Raw genomic sequence first — 20,520 nt, 5'->3', positions numbered from 1 at the left:
GGGCCCTATCAAAGGTTTGTGGGCAGAGCTCATTTTAGTGGCTTCTCTGGGATCTCCCACAGTACCTAGCACAAAATTAGGAACAGAGTAAGCACTTAATGAGTTTTCAAAGAATTGAAACTATAGTAGCTATGAGTTTTTAATACTGTAGTCCAAAGTCTCAGCAGCCTATCAGAGAGCTGGGGATGTAGTTTCAAAGCAAGGTCCCTCTTTATGCTGGACCACTCTCCTAATTTTTCATAAATGCTTATGATGAGACTCTAAAGTTGCTTCAGAACAACCTGAGGTCTCAGCATTTGTCAACAACCCTCTTCAGATAACATAACATAGAAAAATAGTCAAGACTGTAAGTTACCCTCCTTCTCTGTCTCTGTCCACCTTTCATCTTTTCGAAAAGAAGCTTCTTGTTCTAGAGAGGGGGAAGGGAGGAGAGAAGAAACAAATGTAGCAGTATGGATCAAATTTGGTGAATGTCTATTTTAAAAGCAATACTCTGTGTTTCCTGTGGACATTTGCATACACATATTTTGGAAACAGAACTAGATGAAAAGAATGTCGTGTCAGAAAGATAAACCACAAGAGAAAAGTTAGTGGTTTTTCAGCTTTTAATAAAGTCCTTTGGAGTGCCCAGGGGCCCACTAGTGTCATCAACAATCACATAAAGAGGAAAATACATTTTAAAATACAAGCACTAGAAACCAACCTAGCACAGATCTAGTACCGCCCCATGAAATGGCTATGGTAGAAACCAGCCATCGAGGGGGCAAGGAGGGGGAGAGGAGGAGAATGGTATCTCACTCCCTTTTAACAAACTGCATAAACTAAATGCTCCAGGGGTGTAGTGTTTGATTATTTGTAACAATTCTCCAAGTAAATAAATTCAACATCATGGCTTCTGCAACCAATCCATCTGTAGTTTTAAGTTAGTGCCCCCAGTAAAGATGCTAAGAAAACCATTTGGTCCATAACATTTTTAATAGAGTGAACCTTTTAAAAACTGCCAAAAAAAAACTTCTTGGCAGAAAGGAAAGCTATGTTGAGAGGAAAAAAGCTCTGTTACCACAGTTTGTATAAGTGTTTCCACATACTGCTATATTTCAAACACACAGTGGAGTCAACTAAGCTCAAGAATATAGGACACATGCTCAACAGATTTTTCTCTCGATTATGATTATAGAAGACAGAAAACTTAACCTGTGAGTGGGACGGGAGAAGGAGAATGGGGGTGTTTGTGCTGGTTGTTGTTTGGGTTAGTTTGGTTTTTTAATGAAGGGAAAATCAAGTATAAATGAGGTGATTGATCTTACTCTAAATAAGCTTCCTTAACTGTGATAAAGGAAGAGCAGCATAAAGTTTTGATGAAGTACCAACTTATTCCTTTTGAGTTGTTTGAGTACAACAATTTTTTTTTAGAAAATCATAGATGTGGAGACAAAAATGACAAGTGCCAAGAATGAGCTTTGTATTTTTCATGTTCATTAAAATCTCCCTGATTCACAATCCATATCTCTTGCCCAACCTCAACTATGCATGAAGGCTGTGCCAGGGAAGGAAAGTCAAAGAGCCCCTCCATCTGCCAAAGAGGGACGTTTCTGGCTGCAATCACACTTGTCGGCTTTCTTGGGGAACAGCTCAATTTAATACTTGAAGAGAGAAAAGGCAGACATGTAGGTTGTTCCATCTAGGAAAAAGTCTATCACACTCTGGGTCTTTACTTTTGCTGCCTGAAGGTTATCTTTTCCATGGATGTATGTTATTCCCAATTCCCAGAGTGGCACTAGTGTTAACACCACCAGGCAGAATGCCACCTCAACATGAGCATTTTTATTCCTCATTACTCAAAGCAGAGTGGGACTTGTTTGGTCTGTGGCACAATATTAAATTCATTGATCATGAGTGGGTGTGGAACCAACTTGATAGCTGATACAGCAAGATGGGGTACCAATCAAATTTGCTGAATAAATGGCATGGGATGGAAGGAATGGAATGAAATGAAATGGAGCAGGAAAAGATTTATTAGAACAGAAAGGGATTGGATGGAGTGGAATAGGGCTTAACTAAACTCTAATATCATAGAATATGATAAAGTAAAACATATTTTGGTTTTTCTCTTCAGCAGCATTTCCTGAAACTACCTTGTTCCATGAAATTTTTATTACCAAAAACGACAGTCCCTGCTTTGACACTTGTGACCTTGGGCAAGTCATTTAACCTTGGTTTTCTTATCTGTAAGGTAAGGGAGTAGGATCAGATAACCTCTGATGTCCCTCCAAACTCAACAGCTATGGTCCTACCATTCTGATCTTCTATAATTCACTTTGCCTGTTAGTTCTTTCCCAAATATCACTCTCTCATTCATCCCAGGTCATCAGGATATGTTCAGGCTCTGCTTCCATTCTAAGCTTCAAGAGAAACTAAGGTGGACCTAGGCAACCCTTACTTTGACTGTTTTGTAGGCAATGGAACGGTCAGAGATAGATTGAACAGACAGACAAGAGAAAATGAAAGCTAATAAACAATCCACCTCTCCAGGAGCCAAAGTCCCTCAGGTTAAGCCAGGCTGCTTTCAATGGAGGTGGCAGGTTCCAGACTCTAACAGAGGCTTCCTATCCATCACTGAAGAGCTTAGACATCTAGTGTGCTTCAGCAGAGGTGAATGTGCACAGATGACAAAGAACCCACTTTAGGGGATACTTAACGAGAGCAGGGGTTCTAAACCAAGTTCTTAATTTGTTTATGTCATGGATTCCTTTGTCATTCTGGTGAAACTTTCTCAGAAGAATGTCTTAAATGCAAGAGACACATAGGGTTAAAAAAGGAAAGTGATTATACTGAAACACAGTTATCCAAACTATTTTTAAAATTCAGGGATTCTCAGATTTCAAACCCCTCTACGAGAGGGAATCTCCATCAGCCATGTAATTATGGGATGCTGGAACAGGCAAAAGGCAGTAAGTTTATTTCCACTGAGAGCAAATACCACAGGACATCATGGTGTCTTGCAGTCACTCTCTTAGCTGCCTTATAATGTATTTTTCAGTAAGTGAGCCTTCTAGTTCTGGAAGATTTTCCTTAGGAACACCTTCCTCTAACAGTTCAGAGCACTGCTGTCAAAAGGCATTTAGTTAAATTCTAAACTGAAATGTTAAACCTTCAACATCATCACAAATGATCATTCGGTCTTGACTTGATCAAACATGATCAACTGAGGGATGAGTGATTCAATCTCAAGCTTGGTACCACCTTGCAAAGAGCTACTTTCCCAGGATTAATGATCTGCTAGATTTATCAAATGGAATTGTACACAGTGTGGAGAAACCAAGTGCAGACAGGGTCATGGCAAGGGTATGTCCATTACCAAGAGTTAGGTACAATGGCACGAAAGTCTTAGGTTGGGAGCAACTAAATCCTGGTAGTTTTAAATACTGACTGTATAAATTGAGAGACTAGGGGTTGAGAGACTAGGTTTGGGGGGAAGTCACCCAGCCATTCCATGAACTCAGAAATAACTAAACATAGCTGTAGGTAAGGGAGTAATGGCCATTTGGAGAAGTTAAACCAAAGACAGTGCAGTGACTTTATTGGTAACTTATGTTTGCAGCACCACACAAAGGAGACTGTCCCTATCCAACTCATCTATTGTGTTCACCCAGTTGAGTTTGCTTTGTTTACTGAAAATGTTCTAGAGTCATCCAAGGTGCTGATCAAGAATACTGATGCATGCTTAGAAAGGGGAAACACTTGTCTTCCTAGGTCAGAAACTGTTTTCCTGAGAGAGTAACATTGAAGTTCAAGGATACAGAGGGGAAGAAGAGTGAAATTTGCAGGGACCAGTCATTGAGTTCAGGTGTAAGTTACTTAGCATCAGAGTGTATTGGGTGTTCATTTCTTGCAAAACAACTCTTCCCTCTTGTAGGCATGACCACCTCCCAGGAGATATTAGTGAAGCACAAGTAATGAAAAGACATAGGAATGCATTCAGGTTTTAAAGTTCTTTGGTCAATATTTATTGGATGCCTACTATATATTGAACACTGTGGAAAACTACAAAGGAGAATGAATAGTCTGTGCCTTTAATCTAATGGAAGGGACAAGACAGACATTCATGTCTAACTTAGAGATTCAGTGGAGAGTAGTGGACTTAAAAGCAAGCAAGGACCTAAGTTCCAGTCCTGATTTTACACTTACTGATTGGGCATTGACTATTGGCAAAGCACTTAATTTCTCTGAAATTTGGTCTCCTAATCTGTTTTAATGCCTGCCATACTTTCAGAGGGTTGTCATGTGACTCAAATGACATAATATATGCAGTGTTTTGCACATTCTAAACAACTATATAAATAATAATCTTTAATAAAGAACTAAAAATAGTAAGTTATTATAGAAATAATCACAATGTACATATTGGACTTATGATTTCAATTGGTATGAAGAAGTATCAGTGTGGAAACTCCTTCCACTGATTTAACTCATCTCTAACACAGCTGTCTGAGAGAGTTGCCGAGCTCACTGATTGATTGATATGTTAACGGTGTGTGTGTGTGTGTGTGTGTGTGTGTGTGTGTGGAAAGAGAGAGAGAGAGAAAGAGACAGAGAGAGAGAGATAATGAGAATATGTAGATATGTAGGTTTCAATCATACCTCTGAGACATAAGCAAGTCAATTAATGTATGTGTAGTGTGTGTTGTGTATATATACGTGTGTGTGTGTGTGTATGTGTGTATGTATATGTAATATACATTTATATCATTGTCCTTAGTAGGACTGCACAAGAAACAAGAAATTATGCTTTCTTGAGAACTCTAAATCTGTGAAAACACTGACTGGAGATGGTGGGACCCTACTAAAAAAAACATCACACATACTTGTGAATTTCAAGCAAATTAACTCTTAGTACCTACCAGTTACTAATAAGGCAATAAACTAAGGAAAGCTAAGTTTAAACAAATGATCACAGTTGATAAGAAACTTCTAAACATGACCTAAAGTAGTGGATTTACTAATAGTTCTTCCCTCTTATAGGGAATCCAAGTTCTAGTCTTTGGCTCTGATACATACATAGAAAACAAGTGACAGAAACAGATATACTACACATATGTGCTAATTATTCAAGGATGTGAACTACAGGCTGGGTGGTTATTAGAATGACTGAAGATAATCTAGAAAGGCTTTCTGAAAAAGATGAGCCAAATCTAGAAAGAAGGAAAGATGATGTCTTCCATCTCTCCTACTTCCCTACACCCACTAAACTTATTCTCTGCCTTGACTTAGTACTTCCTGCTCCCACCCAGATCATTGGTTCCCTTCTAACTGTTCTAGATTCGCTCTCAACTTCCCAAGGTCAACTACTTCAGTATTGCCCTCTAAAGCACTTGGACTCCTTCCTCCAAACTCAATGGGCCATTGCCTAATCTTTTCCATCCCCAGCCTCTGTTCTTTTCTACTCCTATTCCTGGACCACACAGAAAATGTAAAACTAAGTGAAACCAAACCTTTAAAGAGTAAAGAAACAACTTCCACTTTGATCCAGCCCTTGGTTCTGCTAAGTAATCTTTTTTTATCCCTCTCATATCTCCCTTATATACTCCCCAGTGCCAAGTGAAGACCTATTTTTTTCTTAAGCTACCAATTCTTCTTCCCCACCCTCCATCTCCTTTATTCAATTTTCTTTTCCATTTTCTGTCTTGTTAATTCCTTTGTCAATGTCTTTCCTTTCCTCCCCTTATTTCTATTTCCATTGCCATCACCTTAGACCCTGCTCATTGTATACCTATGATGGCATAGGGCTTTTCTGAAGCTATCCTGGAAGAAAGGGAAGGATTAAAGATGGCGTAGGACCACCACTACCATAGCAGATTGGGGAGATGATCATTTAACCTTTGAGCTTCAATATTCAGATGTGTAAAACAGGTTCTGCCTCACACTGACGGTGGAGCTTCCCATTAGATTGTGAGTTCTTTGAGCATATGCGCAGATAGGAGAAATTATAGTAAAATATCGCAAAAAAATTTTTTAATTACAAAAAAAATTCTTGTATCAATTGACACACCAAGAAAGACATAATCACTGTCTTCAAGAACTTGGACTATCATAAAAAAAGGAAATAAACTTTTTCTGCTTGAACTTAGGTAGCAACGTTTAGAATTATCGAGACAGATTTTGACTGCATATAAAAGAGCTGTCCACAAATAGAAGAAATGTCCTTGGAAGATTGTATGTTCTTGGTCAAGAGACATCTTCAAGTGAAGCTTTGAAATTCGCATATTGGGAGTGCTATAGAGTAGGTTCTTGGACACAAGACTAAATGTGTCATAGTCAATGATTTATGAGGTCTCTTCCAACTGAGATTCTGTGGTTTGTCTATGATTTTAAAATTGCCTCCTAGCTGACATTAGCTGCCAGACTGATCTTAATAAAGAGCACTTGTATTATATCAGTCTCTTCTTCAAGAGCCTACAATGTTTCTTTGTTTTTCTTTCACATCAAGTCTAAATTCCTAGAATACTGGATTTGGAGTCAGAACCCCTGGTTTCAAATTCCACCTCTGTCATTTGTTAAGTGGGTAACCTTAGGCAAGTCACTTCACATCTCTGGGCTGCAGTTTCCTCATCTGAAAAATTAGGGGATCCAGACTAGATGACTTTAAGATGTATTACAGTTCCAAATAGATATTTCTATGATGCTTTTTAAAGATCTTCCATAATTTAATCCCGACCTACCAATCCAAATTTATTTCCCACCTCTCCCAAATATAAATGCTCCATTTTAATTAAGCTAATTACCCTGATTATACTCTTTCCTTTCTGAATTCTCTCCTACCACTTTTTTCCAAATCCTACCTATACTCAAGACACAGCTCACATCCAAGCTAAAGAAGCATTGTAGTATAGTAGAAAGAGCTCTGGACTTGGGAATCACAAGGCATTGGACCATAAAATCCATGGATTTAGAGCTAGAAGAGAATTTAAGAGGCCATTTAGTCCAACTCCCTCCTTTTACAGATGAGGAAATTGAAGTTCAAAGTTAAATGACTCACCCAAAGTCACACAGGTAGTAAGTAGCAGAGTTCAGTTTTGAACACAAGTCCTCATGGAATGCTGACTGAGGGGAACAGTAGGACAATTAAGGAAGGAGAGAATGAAAAATGCATTTATTAAACATCTAATATGTGCCAGGCACTGTGCTAGGTACTTTATAAACAGCTCATTTGAGCTTACAAGAATCCTGGGAGGTAGGTGCTATTGTTAAATCCATTTTACAGCTGAGGAAACTGAGGCTGGCAGAAGTTAAGTGGCTTGTTCAGAGTCACATAGCTAATAAATGTGCAAGATCACATTTGAATTCAGGTCTTCCATACTCCAGGTCTAGCACTTTATCCACTGCACCATCTAGCTGCCTAAGTTGTAACAAAAGTAGGTGATATGAAATAATTCAGGAAAGGTAGGTTGACTCAAGATTTTAAAGGGCTTTAAATGCTAGGATGAGGAGTTTATAATTCATCTTATAGTCAATGCAGTGTCACCAAGGATTTTGGAGCAGAATTGGCGTTGAGGGAAAGGTGTACCTGTGTCTGCAGAAAATTGTTTTTCCCGCTGTGTGAAGAATGAATTGAAGAGAGGTGAGGATGAAATCAATGTTAGGACCAGTTAGGATGCTAATATAATAGTCCAGCTAAGAGATGCTAAGGGTCTGAACTAAGGTAGTGGCTATTTGAGTAAAGAGAAGGAGAAGGATATGAGAGATGATGTAGAGGGAATATTGACAAGTTTGGTGACTGATAAGATTGGTGAAAGACAAGAATAAGTCTAAGATGACACCTGGGTGACTTGGGGAATGACAATGTCCTCAACAGAAACAGAGAAGTTTGGAAACAGGTCAAGAACAAGGATCAAAATGATCAATTCTGTTTTGGAAATCCCGAGTTTGAGATGCCATTAGGAAAGCTAGGTGACATCAAGCAGGCAGCTATCAGGGTCAGAGTGGAATTTAGGCATTAGGGTTAGATACATAAATTTCATTAAGAAACCATCAGCATAAGGCTGATAATTGAAGCAACCAAGAGGAGTAGATGCAATCACTCTCCAGAGTCCTACAATGATGGCAGATAGGGTCCACCTAGTCTCTAATAGAGAGAATGGCAAATGTAATAACATTAAATATAATATAGGTAAATATAAAGCCTTGCAATTGGGTTCATAAAATCAACTTCTAAAATGTAAGATAGAGGAGAGTGTCATCTGCAAATGATCTAGGTAGTTTAATGGACCAAAAGTTCAATGAGTCAAAAATGAGATATAGCAGGCAAGAAAGCTAAGGCAATCCTAGCCTGCATTAAGAGAAGAATAATGACAAGGATGAGGGAAGTAATATTACTATATTCCACTCTGTCTGGCCACATCTGGAGTATTGTGTTCCCTTCTGGGACTCATATTTTAGGAAGCACTTTGATATGTGGGAAAATATCCACAGGAAGATAACCAGGATGGTGAAGAGTCTTGAGCTCATGTCACATGAAGATTGGTTGGAAGAACTAGGGATGTTTAACCTGGGGAAGAGAAAATGGAAGATAAATATGATCATTGACTTCAAGTATCCAAAGAGTTGTCATGTGGAAGAAGGATTAGACCACTAAGTGCCACAGTGGAGAGAACACTGGACTTGGAATTGGGAAGGATGAATTCCAATCCTTCATTCCTCAGATGTTCACTACCCTTAACGTGCTATAGAAGTGTTAGCTATTTATTATAATTGCTTGTTTTGCTAAACCTCTCCCCGCCCTGAAGGGGGATAGAACTATAAGCAATGAGTACAAATTGCAAGGAGACAAATTTGGCCTTCATGTATCGGGGGAAGAAGCTTGTTAGTTAGCACCATCAAAAAGTGGAATGGACTGCCTAAGGAAGTAATGAGTTTTCCATTATTAGTGGTTTTCAGGCAAAAGCTGTGAGACCACTTCTTGGGTATGTTGTACCAGGAATTTACCTTCAGCTGTGGCTTGTACTAGATGATTTCCGAGATCCCTTCCAACTCTGAGATTCTATGATAATACCATGGAGGAGGAGGTAAAGGTAGAAGGGAGATAGATAGATAGATAGATAGATAGATAGATAGATAGATAGATAGATAGATAGATTTATATATCTCGCATAATGCCTGTTGATCCTCCTGAGTACTGAGATAGGGAGGAGCAGATGCTGAACCAACAATTCTGGTATCAGGAGCAGTCTTCCCACCTCCTAGTAATGGAGGGCTAAGACACTGTCAGTTTTTTTCCCAATGGTTCAAGTGTCATAGGGCAGAGTAAGCTGTGTCTCCACACATGACAACAAGCTTCTGGATGGGAATACATCCAGACTAGAGTCTGAGAGCTGGATCCCTGCCCTCCAGACCCAGTGATGTGGGAACAAACTCCAGGAAAAAATCCTCTAACACCTGCAGTGACAAGAAACTCACTCCCTCAAAAGGAAGCCATCCATATTAGATGAAAGTTATATAACAAAATGTCTGTTTCAAAAACACATTATGCCCACATGTACAAAAATATTTATAGCAGCTCTTTTTGTGGTGGCCAAGAACTGGAAATCGAGGGAATGCCCATCAATTGGGGAATGGCTGAACAAATTGTGGTATATGAATGCAATGGAATACTACTGTGCTATAAGAAATGATGAACAGGGGGACCTCAGAAAAACTTGGAAAGATTTACATGAACTGATGCTGAGTGAAGTGAGCAGAACCAGGAGAACATTATACACAGTAACAGCCACAGTGTGCAAGGACTGTTTCTGATAGACTTAGCCCTTCTCAGCAACACAACGACCTAAAACGTCTCCAAAGGACTCTTGATGGAAAATTCCATCCACATCCAGAGAAGGAACGATGGAGCTGGACTTCAGGGTGAAGCAAACCCTTTTCTCTTTTGCTTTGTTTTTTTCTCATAGTTTCTTCTATTAACTATAATTCTTCTGTGCGAAGAAAAAAGTTTAAAAAAACACAGTATGGACTTAATACTTATTGAATTAACTTAATTTTAAGAATATATCCATACTTAAAAAACCTTATTTCCTATTTTCTATGTATTACACCATGGTAAATGACACAAATAACCCAGAACCAGATTCCAGAGAGTAACATGTTTATCCATGCTTAGTCAACAAAATATTCATCTACATTACTTTAAACCCTTACCTACTAATTCTATACAATTGTCAAGAAGCTGCCAGGAAGGATGACATCATCGAGGAATTGTTCAAGGCCCTTCCCTGTCCTAGGCTTTTAATAAATCTGTTCCTAAACAGTCTTCCCCTCCCAAATTTCCTCTCTAATTTAGCTCTACTTTAGCACCTTCAATAAATGAGTCTGGAAAATATAGACACAGGATAGGACAGTAAAGAGAGTGCTGGACTTGGAGTCCGGAAGACCTGCTTTCAAATCTTACCTCTGATATCTACTAGCAGTACAACCGTAGGCAATCATTTCACCTCTCTGAACCTTAGTTTCCTCAACTGTCAAATGGGAATAATATTAACTGTAGTACCTACTCCACAGGTTTGCTCTGAGGCTCAGCTGAGATGATGTACAGAAAGTACTCTGCAAATTTTAAAACATTATATAAGTAGTAACTATGATTGGTAGTAATTAAAGTTGAACTCACCCATTTGCCCAAGCCAGGATAGTCGTGTTCAGGATCAAAAAGGTGTTGATGCAGCTGGAACTCTCGGCTGAACTCTGCAGTGTCAGGGGAGTTTTCCAGACATCCATCATCTACTGCAAACAGCCAGAAGTCTTTGAGAAAAGCCAAGCAACTTATGCATGCCCCCATGGGTAAAGGTAAATAGGAACAAGGCAGGCCACTGAAGGTCAGAATCACATTCCCATCTGCATCCCAGGTATCTATTCCTGCTTCCTTTTGACTCACTTTGTGACCTCAGGCAAATCACTTTCCCTCTCTGGGCCTCTTCTCCATCTGGAAACTGAAAATGATGGTGGCTACTTCCCTCTAGTTACTTCAGAGGGATACGGTGAAGTTTGTGCCTAGATTTTTGGAAATACCTTGTGCTCCTTAGAGAAAGGTTCAATATTATCATATTATTTTTTATGTAACATAAAATAGAATAATTGTATTTTAAACACAATGTTAATTTGTTTAACAATGTATATATTTATAATATAATATTCTATATAGTATTTTAAAATAAATGCAGTTTTGCTCCTTAGAGAAAAGTGCGACATCAATTTATTTTACATATAAAATATATTTTATGTAAATACACTAAATTATTTGATAAATAATGTTATATAATAAATATCTTACAGTAAGTACTTAATAAACCTTAGTTAATTCCTATATATTGGGCACAATTGTATTCAGCATGAGGCCAAATGAGACTCTGTCCCAGGGCACTGATAGGAGATAAAGTGTGATTCCTCCCTCCCCTGCTGATGACCCTCAGTAGCTTGATTTACCTCCTAGATCTCTGGAGGCCCAGGACATAACCACATCCACAATCCTCTCCTGACCTCACTTCACTCACCCACCCACAAACTAAATTTGTCTCAGGCGAAGTTTGGGCTAATTATAGTTCTAATATGAGATACGCATTCCTTCGGAGGAGGGGGAGGAGGAAATGCTGTGTATTTTGTATAATCAGTACAGTTCGCATATTTTTAATGTGCTCCTGCATTAATAAACAACATGGACACACACATACACACACACACACCATAGTCACTGAACAGAGGGGTGTGTGTATGTGTGAGTGTGAGTGTGTGTGTGTGTGTGTGTGTGTGTGTGTGTGTGAGTGTGTTGGGCTAATGGCTGTTCCAGCATGACTGGTGCTATAGGCTCTGATTTTCTTGTTTGAATTTTCGGTTCAGATCTGTGGTTTCATCTTGGTAGGGCAGTGCCTAACCTGGACATTCCTTCCAAGGATGTAGAATGACATCCTCTGTGGGAGCTGCCTGAGGCACTCAGTGGTTAAGCAACAGGCTTGGGCAGACATTAGTCTAACACACACCCATTCTATATTCAGTGGGTATGGTATATCTGTTTACTAATCTGGGGTCTAAGGCAAGACTTGAACTCAGGTCTTACTAAATCAAAGGTCAACTCTCTAACTAGACCACACTATCATTCAGAAACAGTGTCTTCAAAATCGTTTTTCCTTTTTGTAAATGTTTTATTGATGCCTTTTTAAAACATCACTATCACCCCTCAAGGACTTCCCTCCATGGAACTCTCCCTTGTAACAAATACGTCCAGTCAAATAAATTAACATATTTTCCATGTTATATATTCCTCATTTCACATCTATACTCCATCCCCTCCTTGCTAAGAGGAGGACAAAGTTTCCTTAGCCTCAGCACTCTCCAAAGCCCCTCTGGATCTTACGATTCTCTGGAGATGATTCATTCTGCCTATCTTTTATGTGCCTTAGACAACCAGAAAAGAACATAAGGAGTCTGGGTTGCATGGGAAGCTGAGGGGAGGAGTGAAGACCAGTTTTCAAAAGACTGATGAGACATCAAATAAGTGCTGAAAATGCGCGCCTATTTACAATCAGCCAGGTATGTCCTGTGTCTCGTTTCTTGGAGTATTTCCAAGTCTTTCCAGAAGGCAGTCTGAAACGCACACAAGGCCTCTCCACAGTATGAACCTAATGTGGAAGTCATTAGCATACCAAAAGATCTCTAATGCAGCTCTACTGCATCTGCTCAGTGTTCAGATCTCCTGACTGGGAACGTTATCTAACCCCTACATCTGCAACCATCAGTATGTCACGCTGGTAGGAATGGAGAAGATTATAGTAAAAATAGGTGCTCAGACACATTTTTTGGATGATAACTTTGTGGAGTGGATTCTAATTCTTTACTGGAAGTGATTTCCTGGGTGATGCTGAAGGGTGGGAGCCCACTGGGGTCATGAGAACGTAGGAGTAGGAGTCAGATAATTGAGATACCAACCACAGAATTTAATATATTATCTCTGTGGCCAGGAAACAACATAGATGAGGATTTCCCTACATTTCCACAATGACGCAGAAAGCAAATTGAGAGAATTAAAGGATAAATTTTCCTTAAATTAAAGACTAAATTTCCAGAATAGTATATTGGATGCATGGAGGTCTAAAAGCTGAGACTTGGGGCTTATACCATAGCCCATACTGACCTCTTCCTTCTCGGACATCCATATTTATGGTCTATACCATACAGTCTAGCACCGAATGATATCAAACAATGAATAAACGTTTATTATGTACCAACTTTAGACCAGGCAATGTGCTACATATGCAAAGACTAACAGGGAACATAAAGCTTACATTCTGTTGATAACACTTTGTATTGTTTTCCTAATTTTTTTTGAGAATGTCCATCAGAACTGTTTCTTGAGAACCGGAGTTGTGTCTTAGTCATTTTTTTTTCCACATGACCGGAACATAAATACTTGCTGACTTGACTTATTTGAATTACTATGACTTCAGTACTTGTGTTCCCCTCTTCCGTTCACAGATCAAAAGTGAATGTGTCACATAACCCTCTTCTAGCAAGGCCTTACACATAGTAACCTTTCAATGATACATGTAGAATTCAACTCATTTATCACGAAAAAATAACATAAAGAAGTATATGATTAAGTCCGAAATGAGAATACAAGGAATAAGAAACTGAGAAATTCAGAAAAAGAGATCTATGTACTATAAATTTAGTTCAAGAAACATTTGTTAAATGCCTTCTATGTGCAGACCACTCTACTAGGTATTAGGGATGCCAAGAAAAAAACTAAACATTTCCTTTATTCAAGGAACTTATATTCCATTGGGGGAAGGACAGAAGGAGGACAAGGAAAAGGAAAGGAAATACAAAGCAATTTCAAGATGCAGAGAGTTCTAACAACTGCAGTGACGGTCAAGAAAGTCCTCACGTAAAAAGTGGCCCTTAAGTTGTGCTTTGTAGCAAGCTAGGGATCCTACAAAGCAGAGGAAGGGAGGGAGAACATTCCACACATGGCAGACCACCAGAGCAGAGGTACAGAGGTGAAAGCCAGAATGTCATACACCAGGCCAATTTGCCCAGAAAGGAGAGTATTTGAGGGGGAATATTATGAAATAAGCCTAGAAAGGTAGTTGAGAGCCAGACTAAAGTGAGTCTAAATGCCAGACTGAGGATTTGATACTTTGTGAAGCATGTAAAACTTGAGCCGAGCCTTGAAAGATGGGTAGAATTTGGAGACATGGAAGGGATGGGGAGGATTCAAACCCAAAATGTTTCACTCTGAACTCACTCCTTCTAAATACCTGAATAAGGCCCTCTGCTGTGTCTAATCAATCCAGCCAGCTGCCCCTGGGGAATGTTGTTCCTTAAACTTGGTACAGGTCTTTCCTCTCCCTGAATCTAAAATTATACAAGCAAATAATATGTGGCTGAAATGATCTGAGCCATGCAGTGATTCAGGTCTTCCTGCAATCCTATTTTCAAATCTAATTTTTCACTGCGCCGGCAGACCCACATTGCTTTGCCACACGCAATCACTTAGATTCTCGTTAGTTACAGTGACCATGTTTTTTAACAACAACAACAACAAAAACCCAAGACACATGGTCTGATAGAAGATATTCCTTTTGTAAAGTCTTGTTAAAAGTACACTTTCTTTCCTTCCTAGATTTTCCAGGACATATGATTGCTGCACCATCTCAGTACCTTCTCTAGTAGCTCTAGCCCAGAAGGGATTTTCATGAGGCAGCAAAGTCCAAAGTCTGCTCCTCAACATCCCCTATGGAATCCCTGAGACTTTTTCCTGATCTCTCTGTCATGCTTGAAATAACACCAAACATCAGTGAAATCAATTATTTCAATAATGAGGAATTTGCACCACCAAGAAACAAGGTTAGCTGTATTCAGGCATGTTGATACCCTATTAGAACCTAACGCTCAGCCTCCCTGCCCAACTCTGGATTCCTTTTCACACAATCCATGAGTTATTGAAAGTACAGATTTGTCCCTGAAAGTGATGAACCCTAGCAGGTAACCAGATTAAACTGGGTTCCAACTCGGTCCATATGTAGACAAAACATTTTATCCTAAATTGAGTTAGAAATAGCAGGTGGTAGCTCTTTGCATGTTACGTTAAAAAGCAGAGAAAAGGAAATGGGGAATTCTATCCTTAGTCACTGAGTGATAGCTTAAAAACAAAGGTCTCCCTTTAAACAGAGCCTGAAAGTAGGGGCAGAGGGGTCCTCAGGCCAGGGCTACCAATCCTATCATTGGTCTATCAGGATGCAAGCCTATTCTGGTAATTAAGAAATTACCATGTCTTAAGAAGAATGACAGTTATGAGGAACATGGTCCAGGACAACTTTAATAGGAAATACTAGTATGCTAGGCCTCTCACTATTATCCATAGAAACAGTGTATGAAGACCTGAGGGGAGAAAGCAGAGAGGGAAAGGAAGGAGTTAAACTGAAATATTTCAAAATATTTTAGCAGGCTTCCATTTCTGATTTTTTTATCAGAACTGTTAAAATGTATTCGAACTGACAGTTGGATTTTTTGCTTAATCTATATTGGGCAAATAAAATCACAGATCTATAAACTGGAGGGGCATCAGAAGCCATCTCATCCAACCCCCTCATTTTATAGAGGAGAAAACCACAGTCCACAGAATTGAAGTGGCTTTACCCAAGGATGTATAAGGCTGAATTTGAACCTAGGTCCTCTGACTCCAAAGCTATGTCTCTTTCCACTCTACCACACTAAATTCAGAGAAGTGCTGTGGTGTGACAGAAAAAATCTTGTTTGTCCTTTGTTCTCAAAGAGGACCAGTAGGAAGAATACCAGAGTCTACAGTCCTACTCTTCTATTTACTATATGATCTTAGATGAGCCTCGTCTCCTATCTATTACATTAGGATAGCAATAATAATAAATATTCAGTGAGATGATGGAATTGAAACCATTTTGTATCTCTGTGGTGCCACATGTACGAATTTGAGCAAGTCACTTTCACTGTTTCAATGTCCTCATCTAGAAAATGAAGTCAATTACATGGGCCCTGAGGTCCCTTCCAGCTCTACATAGATCAATCAATCAATAAACATGTATTAAGCACTTACCATGTGTCAGGCATTGTGCCAAGGGCTGGGGTACAAAAAGAGGCAAAAGACAATTCCTGTCCCCAAAAATTTACAGTCTAATAGATCTTAAATTGTTGGCATTTTGCTCCTCCCACCGCCCCCACCTCCTGCAAAGGGAGGGGCTAACTGGATGCTAAGGCTGGTAGTTGCGGGGGGAAAGTAGGAGAAATGAATGGGTGTGGATAATCCTGAGAGTAGATAATCTTGAGTTGTCTGTGTCTTATGTGGGAAAAGGGAAAGATATTTTGGAAGAATTTGGAGGGAGGGGGTGATGAAGATTTCTTTTTAAGTTAAGGAGAATGGGGAGATAATTGAGGGCAGCTAAAAGAGGGACGGCTAGATAGCTCAGTGGACAGAGCACTGGTCCTGGAGTCAGGAAGACCACTTCAAATCTAACTTTAGATACTTCTTAACTGTGTGACCCTGGGCAAGTCACTTAACCTCTGCTTTAATCCATTGGAGAACAAAATGGTAAATCACGTAAGTATGTTTGCCAAGAAAACCTCATGAACAGTCAAGAAGAGTCTGACATGACTGAACAATGGGAGAGGGAGAGTGAGAGAAAATATTGGCAAAATAATTTTATATATCTGGGCCTCATGACTGATATACGTATGCCAAATTAAATTCACTTGGCCTCTTCACTTTCTAACACAGGGCTACCCAGTAGAATTGAACTGTTAGTAATTCTCAATGCTTACCATTAGCACTTTTAAGTTTCAATTGCTTACAATCTCAAATCTATTTCTCCCTGGGAACACATCAGTATGCTTGCCCATTACCTGTTTTTCCAATGGGGCAGGGATTTGGAGGATCTGGATAGCCCTGGTCCTCACTGAAGTCCTTGGGGATGTTGTCACCAGTCAGTTCAGCCACAATGTTAGGGATGTTACCATAAGGACCCAAATGCTGCAGACCTTCATGGGCACCACCTGTAAGGAATACAAAACATCCTCAGATGGATGTAGATAAGGAGCCCAGAAAAATAGACACTTACTTCTCAACAAGACTGTGTTCCCTCTTCAAGGATGTGCTGGAGCCAGTTTAAATAGGCTTTTGAGAGATGAATGTTAAATTATCAGTGTGAATATGTATACTTTGCAAATTGGCAAATATTATTCACAGCTTGATTTATTGTTCTGTAGATAATTTAGACGAAAGTGTTAGAAAATGCTAATAATGTAGATTAAATTGACAAAGATGACAAAAATGACAATAATCAATGCTGGAGAGGCTGTGTAATGACAGGTATACTAACACATTGTTGGTGGAGCTGTGAAATAATACAACCATTTTGGAAAGCAATTTGGAATAATGCAAGTAAAGTGACTACAGTGTCCATGCTCTTTGAACCAAAGACTCCATTATTGGATTTATATGCTAAGGAAGCCATTAATAAGAAGAAAACTCCCCAAAAACACCAAAATATTTACAGCAGCACTTTTTGTGATAGCAAAGAATTGGAAACAAAGTAGATGACCATTCATTGGAGAATTGTAGTAACGAACTATTATTATGCTGTAAGAAATGATAAGTGTGATAAATACATTGAAGCCTGGGAAGATCAACAGGAACTGATACAGAATCAAGAAAACAACATACACAGTAACCACAACAACGTAAATGGAAAAATTGAGTGAATGTAACAAAATTACAAAGATCAAAGAGGACTTGAATAAAAGAGAAGGATACCTGAGATAACTAGGATGATGTACAAAACAGAAGACATCAGTAAAAACTTCTTTTTTAAAAAATACAGATTAAATTTAGTGTATTGTTTGTATGGTTTTTTTTCTGGAGAGCCAATTATTAATTAAACTTTTAGCAGCACACTCCTCTCCTGATGCCTTTTGAAAACCAAAACAAGTCCTATTCTCTCAGAAAACTTTTTCTGGACCAGCCCCAACTGATTCTATACCACATCTTCCACAAACTTAGAGATTTTGTGTTGTATTAATAAAATCATTGATTGAGAGGCAAAGGGATCTTTTCTCTGCCTTCTTAAGCAAGAGAAGACAATACAATTTAATCTTGGTCTTGATGACTCAGGTTCATCCTTACAAACCTTACATTGTAAATAGAAAAGGCCTCTAAGAAGCCATACCACCTCTTCCCTTGCTTCCCAATGAGCACACACTTAAAATACCAAAGGCAAATGAAAGTTGATCTAACCTGAAACACATCAAGAGAAAAAGATCCCAAGAGCCTCCTTCACCCACCTTTTGGATCATTGTTCTCTAGGTAGATAAAATCCTTGGTGCTCCAACTAAATCCCATTTCTCTTTGGCCTACCTTCATAAAAACCATAAATCATCGTTTGTTATTTTCTTCCTCAGGATAAACAATATTATTTAATTTAGTCTTTCCTCATGGGTCTTCGTTTCCACAGTCGATTAGTTTAATAGAAAGAGCGCTAGTTTTTTTGTCAAAGACATGAATTCAAAATCTAGCTGGGCTACTCATTACCTGTGTGACCACAGGGAAATCACTTCATTTACCTCAGTTTTCTCTTCTGTAAAATAGGATTGGAATTGTTATTAAGCCCCTTTCAGATGTAATAATCAGGCCGCTAGGTAGATGGAGCATTGGGTCTGGAGTCAGGAAGACCTGAGTTCAAATTTGGCCTCAGATATTAATTGTGTATCCCTAGACAAGTCATTTGACCTCTATCTTCCTCCATTTTCTGAGTTTTAAAATGGGAATAATAATAGCACCTACTTCGCACTGTTGTTGTGAGGATCAAATGAGATAACATTTGTAAAGCCCTTATAATTTCTGAAACATAGTAGGCACCTAAGAAATGCTCCCTCCCCCCTCCCCCCTTTGATCCAAATTAGTGTTGGGATTCATTCCTAGGAGAGATCCAGACAGAGATTCAAGAAGGGAAAAATCACTTGAGACTTCATGGAAAGGATAATGTCAGAACTGGATTTGAAGGAAGTAAAAGCAGGCAGAATGATGTAGTGAAAAGAGTAGGGCATTTGGAATCAGAAGACCTGAGTTTAAATGTCTCTTAAGCTACCTAGTACTTTTGTTTCTTTGGGCAAGTTACTTACTATCTGTAGGGGCAGGTAGGTGATGCAGTGGATAGAGCACCAGTGCAGGAGTCAGGAGGATCTGAGTTCAAATCTCACCTCAGACACTTGACACTCACTAGCTGTGTGACCTTGGGCAAGTCACTTAACCCCAACTGCCTCATTCTGGGTCATCTCCAGTCATCCTGATGAATATCTAGTTACTGGATTCAGATGGCTCTGGAGGAGAAGTGAGGCTGGTGACCTGCACAGCCCTCCCTCACTCAAAACAAAGTCAAGTGCAAGTCATGTCATTATTTCTCTGATGGCATGGTCTTCTTCGGGAACGAAGGGCAAACCCATTGTATAGCAATAAATATTTTTTCATTGTTTTCTTCACATCCTTAAAATAACTCTATGAGGTAAGCAGAATAGTATCAATCATTATCCTATATCAATATTTTAAGGAATCAAGATTTTATTTAGTGTAAATACACCCCCCACTGATAATGATCATCTCTCCAACCGTTGGCAAACAGTTTCATAAATTGCTATGGCTAAAAAAAAAAAAAAGTCATTAGTTGGTGGTCAAATTTTTGTACAACTTTCAATACAATAAGAGATTGGGTCATGAGTATTAACCACCTGGATCATTGAGAGGGCTAAGCCATTTGCCTCTATACTACATGGACCCATCCTGTGATGCTCAGTGGATAAAATGCTGGACCTGGAGTCAGGAAGATCTGAGTTCAAATCCAGCCTTAGATAGACATTTACTAGATATATGACCCTGGGCAAGTCACAGTTTCTCATCTGTATAATGGTAGCAATAACAGTAATAACACCGGCCTCTCAGAGTTGCTGTAAGGAAACGTAAGATAATATTTGCAAAATGCTAGGAAATTTTAAGATGCTTGATAAATACTAACTATTTTTGTTACTGGATCTCTGTTAGGTGGGAAGTTACAACTTCTGTTAATGTGACCACCTTCCCCTTTCTAATTTAGAGCTTCTAACAGGAACATACAGTATAGAAAGGACACTATTCACAAGTCCATTCATTTCTAGGGATATGTGAAGCCCTGAGGACTGTGTTTTATGAAAGCCCAAGTAATCTCTATAAGGACACTATAGCCCCCTACCAGCCTATAAAGGAGGAAGTGAAAAAAGGTAGTAATGCTGAGCTCTACTCTCTCTTTATTTTGCAATTCTTCTAGTTATACAGTGTTTTCAGTTTTTGCAAAATGTTTCCACATTTTTGATTTTGACTTACTTCATTGAAAAACAACACATACATTATCAATTTCTTAATCTGTCCAAGGTAGTTTGTCATTGCTGTTCATTCAGTCCTGTCAAGCTCTTCATGTGAACCATACT

General features: G+C 39.0%; 1 pseudogene; it reads right to left on the bottom strand.

Annotated features, from left to right (window-relative positions):
- LOC140513809 (uncharacterized) overlaps window positions 1-20,520 on the bottom strand; it is a 66,442-nt pseudogene that overhangs the window by 5,695 nt on the left and 40,227 nt on the right.

Source organism: Notamacropus eugenii, chromosome 7, assembly GCF_028372415.1.
Source record: "Notamacropus eugenii isolate mMacEug1 chromosome 7, mMacEug1.pri_v2, whole genome shotgun sequence".
NCBI lineage: Eukaryota > Metazoa > Chordata > Mammalia > Diprotodontia > Macropodidae > Notamacropus > Notamacropus eugenii.
The sequence above is the reverse complement of the archived record's forward strand: the minus strand, read 5'-3'. Positions and strand labels throughout refer to the sequence as shown.